The sequence below is a fragment of the Castor canadensis genome, chromosome 11, assembly GCF_047511655.1.
Source record: "Castor canadensis chromosome 11, mCasCan1.hap1v2, whole genome shotgun sequence".
NCBI lineage: Eukaryota > Metazoa > Chordata > Mammalia > Rodentia > Castoridae > Castor > Castor canadensis.
This window is the reverse complement of record NC_133396.1, coordinates 133,002,256-133,014,751: the sequence shown is the minus strand read 5'-3', so window position 1 is coordinate 133,014,751 and position 12,496 is coordinate 133,002,256. Positions and strand designations below refer to the sequence as shown.

Below are 12,496 nucleotides of genomic sequence, written 5' to 3'. Positions count from 1 at the left end.
TTAGCATTCTCACATTCTCAGAGTGCTCGGAAAAATTAATCAGGAGAAAAGCATGATCCAACACATTGTGTAGAATAAAATATTCTTATAAATTCTATGAACTGGAATCTGAATGAGACCAAAGCTTTTACTGTTGCATTAAAAAAATACTCACTTTAACAATTGTAGAAAATAAACATTTGAGGGGGCAAACTGTCAAATTTCTATTTCTTTACCAAATGTCACTGGCCCACTGACTGATGCACTTGTCTGTTCCATGACAGTTTTCTGAACCACACCATGTCCCTTTTTCCTCTACTGTCTGCCTCTGCTTTCTGCATTCCAGTTTCACCTGCTCCTCTTATTTTAAGCTCCTGTTCTTTCTGCTTTAGTTTATTTTTCATTTGTGCTTTTCTTACTAAGGCCTGAGTCAATGATATTTAACTCTTACTAGTGATTCTGTTAGAAATCTTGAAAAGTCAAGTGGTCTTCACATTTCAATCTTTTTTTCTTTCTTTTTCCCTCTTCTCCCTCTTCTCTTTTTCTCTCTCTTGTTCCTTACTTCTTTTTTTTGTTTTTTTTCAGTACTGGGGTTTGAACTCAGGGCCTACACTTCAAGCCACTCCACCAGCTCTTTTCTGAGATGTGTTTTTTGAGACAGGGTCTCATTAACTACTTACCTGGGCTGGATTCAAACTGTGATCCTCCTGATCTCTGCCTCCTGAGTTTCTAGGATTGTTACAGGTGTGAACTACCAGTGCCTGGTCCTTCCTGTTTTAAGGACATCTGGTAATACTGTCTGTGGCTTTGGTTTCTTTAAATTTTCAAATAATGCACTGTATTAAAAATGTCTGTTTTGAAGCCAGAAGACAGTTTTGACTGAATCTCAATAAAAAGTCATAGAAATAAAGCATTTGCTTTTGTAATCTGAATATTTTAATTTCTATAGGACCTGGGGTTGGAGGGGACATGAGAGCTTTCATTCAATGTCTGAATCCTTTTATAAGAAGGATTTTTTGTCCTTTCTTTCTACTGGTTGACAATCTGGCTGAGACTAAGCATCTTGTTTAATGGGAATTTTTTACCCCTCATAGAAGGACCTTCCTTACTTATCCTGAGGTACAATTTGTGTTTATCTCTTGCCTCCTTATACTATTTTTCCTAATTTTCCTCCTTGGTCATTTAGAAAAGGCTACTCTTTATACTTTTTAATTTTTTTTGGTTTTGGCTGTACTGGGATTTGAGCTCAGGGCCTTGTGCTTGCTAGTTAGGTGCTCTGCCACTTGAGCCACACCTCCAGCTCTTTTTCCTCTGGTCGCTTTGGAGATAGGGGTCCAAATAGTATTTTGTATATAGCCTATGACATAGCACATGGAGCTATCCCACCTTAACAAATGCACAGAAGAAATAATTTTGCACACTAAAAAATTTGAAGGAAAGAGAACTTTAGTAGCAAAATGTCTTAACAATATAGTATTTTCTACACAGGGTGGAAATATTGTCTTAATTTTTATGTTGTAGTTTCTCTTACCTGGCTTGATTAAATAGAGAAAAAAAATCTAGCATATTATTTTCAACATAGCACAGTAAAAAATAAATGCATTTTAAAGATATATCATACTGGCTTTGCAATAAATTGTCCTTTTGTTGAAAGACATTGTTTTAAAATTTTTAACTACTTTAGTTTTTAAATGTTGTCTTCATTGATGTTGAAATATAGAAAATAATAGCATTTTAGAGGGTCAAAAAGACTAATGATTTCTGCCTTTCCAAAAGAGTAATGTTTTTACAGTGAAGTAGAGGCAAATGTTGAGTATCCATAAAAACAATGTGAGAATGTCACAGTATTCACAAGGGTAAAACATGACAAACATTGGGTCTGCGGGACTCAGTTTAGGAAGTCCTATTGTCACCAATACATTGAAGTAAGCAAGGTCTGGGGACTGGCGGAAGGGTGTCTTTGACAGGATGTGGCAAGGCAGGGCTTCTGTGCATTTGTTGACTCTGTGAATCAATTCTATGAGTCAACTCATGACAAACTGTGTGGAATCCAATGACAAGGCCCTAAGGCATGGTACTACCTCAGGAGAAGTTTGTTGCTGAAGGAATTTTGCATGTTTTGAATTTCAGTTCCACTTCTTGCACTGAAACTAATGAGCTGGGTGCCAGTTCGTGCTCTGTGCTCCCCGTTTCTTCATCTGTAAAATGGGATTAACCTACACCAGCAGGAGGCCTTGTGCTTCTGACTGTCATCGTAGGGAATCACTGTGGAAAGGGTAAACCAAACAAAATATGTCACATTCGGACATTGGCCACCTTCTGCTTCAAGATTTGCACAAGAATTTTAGTAACCATAAACATTGTAGCAACCATAGTTAACAAATTTCTTCTCTCTCTCATGGTAAGGAAGAGACAGTCATGAAGTAGAAAGATGTAAAACAATGAAAGATCAGCTATGAAACACTTTGGAGCCATTCCTATCTCCTTTTCACTAATTAAGTATAATCTATTACAAAGCGACTCATTCTGGCAAAATTTCTTTCTTTCAGTTTCTACGGAAAATGTAGGCAGAAGAGCTAAAAATGATTAGCCTATGAAAATATTCAAGGTTGAAAATGGATGAAAAGAGTTCTAAATATCCAAAAATTCAGAATGATGGGGCGTTGAGTTTTGATGGGTTTGTTTGTGTGATATTTTCTGTTCAGTTAAACATTTCTACTAATTTGGTTTCACTATCAGCGAGAAAATTAATTTCTATTAATCTATGAACCCAGTTCATATCAAAGGGGGTGACAGATGAAACTAGTAGCCATCACTTTCCATAATGGCTGAAATACAGTGTGGTTCAAAATGAAATGGTTTAGAATAGAGCTCTTCATATTATTAAATAAGAATGGTCTTTGAACTGCAGGAGAGTTCTATTGGGTTTAAGTTTCAGAAAAAAGATAAAATAAATTTGAGATTCTTTACATGTAATTGTTCTTAGTATTTTAACATTTACATTCATGAGCTACATTTGTTAAGGCTAGATTTATGAAACTTGAGAGAGTGGTCTACTTTACGGCAAATTCTTGTGCAAATCCTGAAAGTTGAGAAACTGTGTTTGTTAATGAAGCATTAAAATAAATAAAGTTTAAAATGCCTAACATGAAGGGCAATAACCATTGCTCACATGTTATGGGAGAAAGTCTTTTGGAACTAAAATTTATTCCTTCATTCAATCTATACCTTAGAAGAAAAACTCTAGTTTTTGGAATGTGAACAAAGGAAAAGTATGAATGTAGAGTAATGCAACTGATTTTCATCCTTCTGGGTTATTAGTGGATTCTTCTCATAAAGTAACAATTGAAGAATTCACTGTAGTTTGGTTTATTCCCTCCCCATCTTCATAGCTGACTTGAGACTGGCAAGCCCACAAGATCAACTATTCTCATAAGACTGGAAGAGCTTCCTGGCAAAAATGCTGGCCAGAAATAACACCACACAATTTTTTTACAATAATTCTACTTTTGGGTCAAAACAGGAAAAAGAGAGGCATGTTAAAATTAAATTTTTAGTAAAAGAAACAGAACTGAAAAAAAAATAGCAATCTCTTTTCCTTTTGAGGAAAATGAAAATTGCCTCTGATTCTCCAAATTCTTTACTTTGAATAGGAAAATTATCCTGATATGTTCTTAAAGTGTTATGAAATTTCTGGTCCATTCCTTCCCCAGAGCCTGGACTATCAAGCTAAGGTAACAATATTGAACTTACCTGTCTGACCTACTTACAATATTCACTTTATTGGAAAGATACACATTGCCTGCTGACATCAGTTCCCAGATTAATCCAATATTTGTGGTATATGGGGATTTTTCCAGTTTTTCTGAGGGTTGAAATAGGTTGTTAGTACTTTTGTGTTTTGTTTTTATATCTCTCATCAGCAGCAATCAACATTTGCTAACTATGTATTATTCAGTAATGAATGCATACACTATTGCAAAGTCCTAATTCTTATACTTTCTAAATGTCAGAAAAACCATTGTTAGTAATTGGAAGAATATTTCTCAAATTTTAAAGAGGATAGCATTATTCTACAAGCAGAATCTCATGAACAGATGATCTTTTGCCTTTTTGCATTTTCTTTGGGGTATCTGTTATCAGAAAGGACAATAAGCATTTTTTCCTGTGTCTAACTGTCATGGTATTTCTGTCTATTCCTTTTGAAATTGCATCGGTTTTCTTCTGACACTATTGTTATCTTTTCCAGCACAGAAACCTCAGGCGAACAACATACACCAGTAAACGCTATGCTTTTTCTTTAAAGCTTATTCTAATTTTTAATTAAAAAGAAAAGCGAGATTCTTGCTGCTCACCAACAGGAGTGTGACTCTCCATGGTTACCTGTCACTCAAAGAGCTCCAACTCTGAGGAATGCTAATTAGCCCTGCTAAAGCTCCCTAATTGAACTGGAGAGATGCCGCCAAAGGTGCAGGCTTGCCTTCATTCAGAACAGTCTTGCCATCTGAATGGATGGGGCCATCTGACAATGTGAGGAAATAAAGGGAAACGGGGAGGAGAAAGGAAAACAATAACATTCCATCTGCCATTTTTACCGCTCAGTTGCAAGATGGTTATCAAGATGTAACCTGGATACCATGTGAATACCAAATTTATATATATATATATATATATATGCATATATATATTCTTTAGTCCTAAGAGAATGAGTCATATAGCACCTGCCTGGCAGTGATCTCTATGGTGGCGAATGCATTGAACTGCATAGAATGAATCATCTGAAACAAACGGATACATTGTGACATTGACGAAGATAACCGTAATGATGATCATAAATGTATGTTTGGGAAATCTAGTTTTTATTTAAATGAGGACAGGCAACTGATCTTATGGAAATTCTTGATTAGTTTTTGGAGAACAAGACAGCAAATTCATGGCATTGCAATGTCCCTCAAACATATGCACATTGACATCTAGAAAACTTTAGTGAGAATATAAGGTTTAGTGAAGAAAATAATAGGCCAGCATTTATAGTAAAAGAAACAGAACTAAGATTTTCATGTTCTAAACAAGTTTCTTTTCTTTAACTCAGTTCTAAATATTAATGTGGGAAATAAAGAGTAGTTAAATGATAAGCTATTTGACATAAGAGGGCAGTATAATGGCTCATATTATCATGGAATTATGTTTTGTAACAGTAGGGGCCGTATATATCTTAAAAGAAAACTATTAGACACATTAGATTTAATAGGCTTTATTTAGGTAAGGAGAAGTACAGGAATCAGGCAGCTGTCATGGCTAGGCAGCACTGATGAACAAGAAATGGAAGTGAGGGCCAGAAACACCTTGATTGGTTAAAGCTGGGAGCTTGTCTTATTTGAACATGGTCTGATTGGTTGCCTATAACTGACTAAAGCTAGTCTGCTGTGATTGGCTGAAGGACAGCTAATTAGCATAAAAATATACTCCTAAATTAGACTTTTAGTTAGGTTATGCACTGTTAGGTTGCAGTTAACTATGTAGTAACTTGTGGTGGTATCTCCAGGCTTTATTTAGTTTAGTTTAATGGCTACAGCCATTTACAAAGCCTTGGAAATTAAGGCATGGAGAAGTTGTCACTACCCCTAAGCCATGTAGTAAATGATGGACAAATGTCAAAATAGTACCCAAGACCCCTCACCCCAAGTTTATCATTTGGGGTAAGAAATCCAGGGCAATAGATAGAATGGGATTGGATTCTCAGGTGAGGCATTGAACAGGGAAACAGTGCAAGCTCCTTAAGACCAGAGGGTTTTGTCTGTCTTTCTTTATAACAGTACATGCAGTACCACTGGAAGCAGTACCTGGTGCCACACTTATATTTACTGAATGAACAAACAGGTGCATTCTTATATAATTTGAAGTATCCATATTACTTTCAGATATTTAAAATTCTGGGCTACCCAAAAAGGTCTTTCCTTCCTTCCTTCCTCTATCCCTCCTCCCTCTTTTATTTCTTTCTTTTGTTTTACTTTCCTTTCATTTTTTCATTCTTTCTTGTTACCCCCCTCTTTCTTGTTCATGTTGAGTGTGAATCAGTCTAGAAGTTCAATTGGGTGTGGTGACTTTGACAAATGTCTTTTAATAGAATAATTTTTAATAGAATAACTGGAAACCAGCCACAGGGTTGTGGACTAGTTACTTCCTCCTTCAAAGAAGCAATTAAAACATACTTAAAGTGACGTGCATTGAAGTCAAATATGAGAATAAAAGAAAAAAAAAAAAAGAAAAATCTAGCACCACTAAGGAGCTACTATATTCCAGGTGCACATATTATTTTCATAATTCTTACAACAAACTCGTAGTTTTAATATTACATGCACCTTTTGCAGAAGAGAAAAACATCTCAGAATGTGTTAAGTAATTTTCTTAAGTCATAACGTTATTAAGTGACAGGACAAATACTTAAGGCCAAACAGTTTTTCTTTAAACATGCTCTTTCCACAATACCGTGCTTCGCTTCAGCATTTAACTGCAATCTCCTAGTCTCTTCAACTCGTAAATCCACACAACTGAAAATCAATATTTTAAGACCCCATGGAGTTATGAAAATTTGTATCACATTGTGTGCAATATTACTTATTGAATGTGAGTCTTCCAACCTTTGGAGTAGCTAGAGAAGATTTCTCTGAGAGGGTTACCTTAGAGTTCAGATCTAAAGGAAAAAAAGGGGCAAGCCAGGCTGTCATCTTGGGGAAAATAATTTAGATAGAAAAAGCAAAGGTGCAAAGGCCCCACGAAAGAAATAAGCTTTGTGTGTTTGAGTCACATATGGAGGTAGAAATTCTAGAAATGAGTTGAATAGGTAAGGGGGTGATAATAGACGAGTTCAGAAAGACAGCAGTCTGTCGGTTCTTACAGGATCCATAGGCAGACTAAGGAATGAGGGTTTTACTACAATTAGAAGTGAGAAACAACTGCAGAGTTTTTAGCAGGGATGGGCCATTTATGCTTTTCAAAAAATCACTGAAAGAAAAAAAAAACTATAGGGAGGGACAAGGGAAGTAAGTAAGTGGCTCTGCCTGGAGACTTTCCCAGTAGTGCCATATAAGGGATTCAGTATGGAAAGGGTGAGAAACTACTGATTTAGGATATGCATTGAAAGCCACAGTGACCTAATTTTTGGGTGTTAAGAGGTGGGTATAAGAGAAAGATAAGACTTAAAGATATTAGTAATGAGGTTGGCCTCAGAGAATGGGCGGGTGGTAGCACCATGTACCAGATGATAACTGGGGTAGGAACAATCCAAGAACACATTAAAATACTGCACAGAAGATCCTTAATACACATTTTTTAAATGAAAAAAAAATGGAGATTTAGGCTGTTTGATTTTGGTTAATCACTGAATACTTTACTGTACCAGTTTAAAAACAATAATACAATCTAAAGTGGAGTAAACTATTTTAAACTAAAACAAAAACAAAAATTAGAGCCACTATAAAAAATAGTAAAGATGTTGTTATACCATTTAAGAAACATCTATTCATGAAGAAAAAAAGTTAAAAGGTTGTGAAATTTCTTCTCAAGGTCATTTAAGAAGAAAAGAGAAGAAAGAATTAAAGTCACATTAAGCAGATGGGTTACCACACCTTTTCCCACCTGGTGAACAAGAAGTCACAGCTTGTCAAATCTGCATTGTTCACATGAGTGGAATGTTGCATGGAGACCAGCCTTTCTCCACACACACCCTTAACTTTTTGTTTTTCCCTCTAAAGTAAAAGTAAAAATAAAATGTGGGTTTTGGTAAGAAGAAACTGACCACAGCATTAGAGTTGTAATTACAATTATTGATAATAATCTGATTTTGCTGCATTTTATTTATAGTGTGTGTGTGTATAGTGTGTGTGTCTGTGTGTAAAGACTTTTTCTTATTGTACGATAGCTTTTGTTACTTTTATTAGACACAGTGGGCAGAATTTTTTAACTTCTTTATTAAGTATGAGCATCAACCTATACAGTGTTCATTAACAACAAACAAAACCAGAATTGTAAGTTTGTTCTAAAAACGGTAAAAGGCTTTTTGCCAAATTTATTTATTAAGAGCATTTCCATAAACACTAAATTTCACTTCTGATGTTTTGCCAGAGAATTGTGTAACTATTACTCACATTCATTCCTCCTTATCTTATCTAACAGATTTCCTTCCTCTTGCCTTTAAACTTTATAATTTTTACTACATTTACTTTTCCTTTTTGATACTTCGCTTTATAAGTGTTTCATATTTATATATTTTACTTATTACTAAGCCTCCTCAGATACTTTCTAGAAATGAATTTGGGGCAGAGCACGGGGTAGAAGGAAGTTCAGTGGCAGAAGTGTATGAAGATAAACGCTGCTTTAGTATTTGTACATTATCTTTATGGGGTACATATTGAAGTCACAAGCTGGGTAAGATGTACAGAATTCACGTCATTTGTTGAGGATTGAATGTGTAGAAAGCATCAAGATATGTATGAGTCACAAATTGTTCTGACGTTCAAGATGTACTCAGAGTGGGTCATTCCAACATTTGAGTTACATGTTAAACATATCTATCGTCCTTTCATATTCCAAACGCCCATGAACTAGTTCTCTAATCTTCATTATTGTAAAGAAATTGGGACCCAAAAAAGCAAGTAATACTCATGGTGATAAGGAGGCTGAGAAGCACAATGACACCAACAAATGAGCCCTAGACTACTAAGAGAAATGGGCCAACATTTCTGGTTCCTGAAATCAAGAATATTTAATAAACTCCAAATCATCCCCATGTATTCCCTTTTATTATGTGTAAAATTAAAACTATGCAGATAATTGTTAAAATAAAGCATCTGAAAATGTGTCTATTGTAAATGACGTTCAATTTTTGGCATTTGAAATCGCAGTCATGCTGTGGGCAGTCAGTTGGGTCTTCCCTCAACATCTTTCATAGTAAAAGTAAAGGTTGTATTTCCAGCCATCCAAATGGACCAGGTGACAAGGTGACTAAGTTCTGGCCAATGTGATAGAAACAAATATAACATGGGCCATTTCTATGTTTGAAGAGATGGAGCACTTCATTCCCTTCTTCTTTACTCCTTCCCGCTGGTAGGGATAGGGACCTAGTGGTGAGCTGTTCTGGACCATATGGATGAAGCCAGCTCCCTAGTATGGTAAAGCACCAGGAGAAAAAGAGCCTGGGCTTCTCATGACTATTCAATAGAGTCACAAAGAAACTCAGACTGATATATAATATGAAAATATTCCATTAAAACGGCATAAGACTGAGATAAGTTAATATTTAAAATTATGTTTAAACAGTATTTAAAAACCCTACAAAATATTGAACTCCATCTTATCTCCTTGTGTAAGCAGTCTCAGCTTAGGCTACATTGTCATATATGAGAGATGCATTTCTATTCAGTAAACAAAAAATGTCTTAGTTATGCTTATAGTCTTAGCTTTATTTGCATTGTATTTTGTAGAAGTAGCATCATATTAATATCAACAGCTTAAAACAAATGATTATTTTAGGTGAAAGTGCTCACATTAGGACCCCATATTTCAATATTAGGAACCAGAAGTGGTTTGGAAACAGTGCTTTCATAGTGCCTTCTAAAATCCCTGACCTTAGGAAGAACAAATATAGTGTATACTTGACACTCCTGAATAATATACCCCAAATCTTCTTGAATTTCCTAATTTAGAGGTATAATTTTTATAAAAATCATAAAAATTAGAATGACCAAAAATACTGTCACCCTTTTCAAACCCTTGATCAAAAGAAAGGTATACATGAGAGTAGCAAGAGAAAAATAAAGCCAGGAGAGGTTGAAGTTGCACATGGGCCCACCTGCTCGTTAAGGAACTCATTCTACACATTGTACTACAAGAGCACCTGTGTAATCAAACCTGTGTTGTGAAACAGTCATAGGTTGCTTCATGTCAAAGACTTCAGAAGTTGCTTGAGAATCAAAACCTTGGGTTGTAGATATTTAAGCAGCTCAGTGTCTGCTCCATGGCATTTTACAGTTTATTTGATTCTCTGGGGAGCATTTTATGGCAGTGGTTGGTTCCTTTAGTGACTAAGTCAGCCATGCCCATGAACTAGTCTGGGACAGGCACAGCTCTGTAGATGTAATCAAAGATGTTCATGATAGTTGCTGCTTTACAGCACTGGGCTGATCCAGGAGTACCTTGGGAGGTTCCCTGGTTTATTGCTTATGGCCTTTACAGGTGCTCCTGGGGAACTCTCAGATGCCAAATCCAGTAGCACAAAATCAGAGGGAGGTAAATAATTGTGCTTACAAATGAACACTTTCTGTCACTCTGGGAATTTACTGGTTAGTTGCAACTAATTCTCAGATATGGCCAGATGATCAGAGTAGATAGCATTGAACAATAATAAAGTGCAGAAATGTAAGCCGATGAACCAATTCAGGCCATAGCACTTATATACATGGAAGTACCACAAGGAAACCCCCTGTGCAGCTATCTTAAACAATCAAAAATGTCACTTCATTTTGTTTTCTTTTACAAAATTGGAGAACCAGAGGATGGAACAGGTTCTGCCTGGGGGGGTTGGTACCAGTGGGATGGGGGAAGATGTGGGGAAAGAGTGTGGGAGGATGAGCATAATGCAAATACTATATACACATGAATGTAAATGGAAAAATGAGACCTGTTGAAATTATTCCAGGAATGGGTGGAGGAGGATGAAGGAGAAAGGTAGAAAGGGTGAATTCAAATATGATATATTTGATATATTATAAGAACTTTTGTAAATGCCACAAGGTACCCTCATCCAGCACAACAATATTAAAAAAAAAAAAAAAAGAAATGTAAGCTGAGCCCTCTATATTAACCAAAGGATCTAAACAGAAAAGTCTGTCTATGGAAATTGGCACAGCTCTCCTAATGTAATCATTCACCAAAATGTCCTAAGTACTTTACACGGACTTTCTAGTGACTCTTTTCCTGTTCTTGCAGGGCCAGGGATCAAACCACAATTCATGCTGGGCAAGTGCTCTGCCACTAACCTACCTCCCTAGTCCTCAGTGAATCTTTAGAGTAGTTCTATGAAATAGTTACTAAGATTGTTTTTAAGAACAGAAACTGAAATGTGGACAGTACACTCCTCAAATCACATCATTAATCGACTGTGCCAGGATACAAATCTGAGCTTTTGTGACTCCACACACACACTCTTAATATAAAACATCTATTTACTAACAGAAATAATGACCATGTCCTTTTGATTATAAGAATTAGAGTCAAAGTGATCCATATTTTAAGGCAAAGTAGATAGTATCTGGCAGAGCAAAGATCATTTCCAAACAAGCAGTTGAATCTGTTTAATATATCTGGAACCTCTTTGAATCTCCTTTTTACAAAAGCTCTACTCCTGTTCACCTCTAGAAAAATGTACCTGGTCTCCAAACACCTCACCTTGTGTGGCCTGAGCTTTGCCTTCCCAGGGAGATATTTGGACACCATGGCTCTGCTGCTTCTGCTTGCAGTGGAGTGCTCTCGAAGCTTCAGACTGCCATGTGATGCCACCGAGTGACTGCAGACATCCAGAAGAGAAGTACAAGCCACTGTTTCTGCCCTATCCCCTACTAGGAACAACACAGAAATAAGCAGGAGTTAAATCCATATTTGGCTTTAATAATGTAGCCAAAAAGTGTTTCAAATAAGATTTATTTCGGGATAGAATGCTTTAGAAAAGAAACAGAGTTGGAAGGAAGATAGAAGAAGCTTCATTTTATAGGATCTTATGGTACCTAGACATTGTTCAGAAAAAAATTAGGTGAGAAACAGCATTTCTTGGCAATTTAAAGTTCTGCAAGGCACTTCCCTTCAACAAACAACTAACACAGTCAAAAAAAGTATTAATATATTGCATTATTGCTTCTTGCAACAAATTTAAATTTGTGTACTTAATTCTAACACTTTTTCATTTAACACATTTTGTTAACACATTTCACTTTATTTTGGTTTGAAAACTTTAAGATAACTACACAGAAAAGTTATGAAGGAAGTAGTTGAACTTTGTCACAGAAAAATCTTAAAAAATTTAAAATAGATTGCATCTAATTATTAAAATATTTCATTACCTATTTTATAACATTTGTTTTGTTTTATTTTTTTGCAGTGTTGAGGATTGAATCCAGGGTCTTGCACATGCCAGGCAAGCCCTCTGAGCTACACTCTCAGCCCTGTAAAATTTTCCTCTTTACCCATTGCATTTATTTCAGGCATCATTTAATACTTGACAGTTTCAGAACAATAAAAGAATTTGAACATTCCTTGTGTGTTTATTATAAGAATTTGGGGTCTGCATTTGTCCTCTTTTTGCTGATTTCTAGGGAGAATAGAGGTAGTGTTACTTTCCTGCCTCTTTCTTGTTCTCTGTCTAAAGAAGCCAACTCTAGAGAATAGTTCTTTAAATTTGAACATAATTTGTGGTAGATTTTCAAATAGAACAAAACAAAAAAAAATCTAAAAAATAATATCCACC

General features: G+C 35.8%; 1 long non-coding RNA gene across 1 annotated transcript in view; it reads left to right on the top strand.

Moving 5' to 3' along the window:
- The window catches only part of LOC141414123 (uncharacterized), a 36,959-nt gene extending 24,707 nt beyond the window's left edge, over positions 1-12,252 (top strand). The window contains exons 5-6 of the long non-coding RNA XR_012439212.1: positions 11,395-11,563; positions 12,131-12,252. This is a non-coding gene — a long non-coding RNA (uncharacterized lncRNA). The remainder of the gene's footprint in view (positions 1-11,394; positions 11,564-12,130) is intronic.
- The last annotated feature ends 244 nt before the right edge of the window (positions 12,253-12,496 follow it).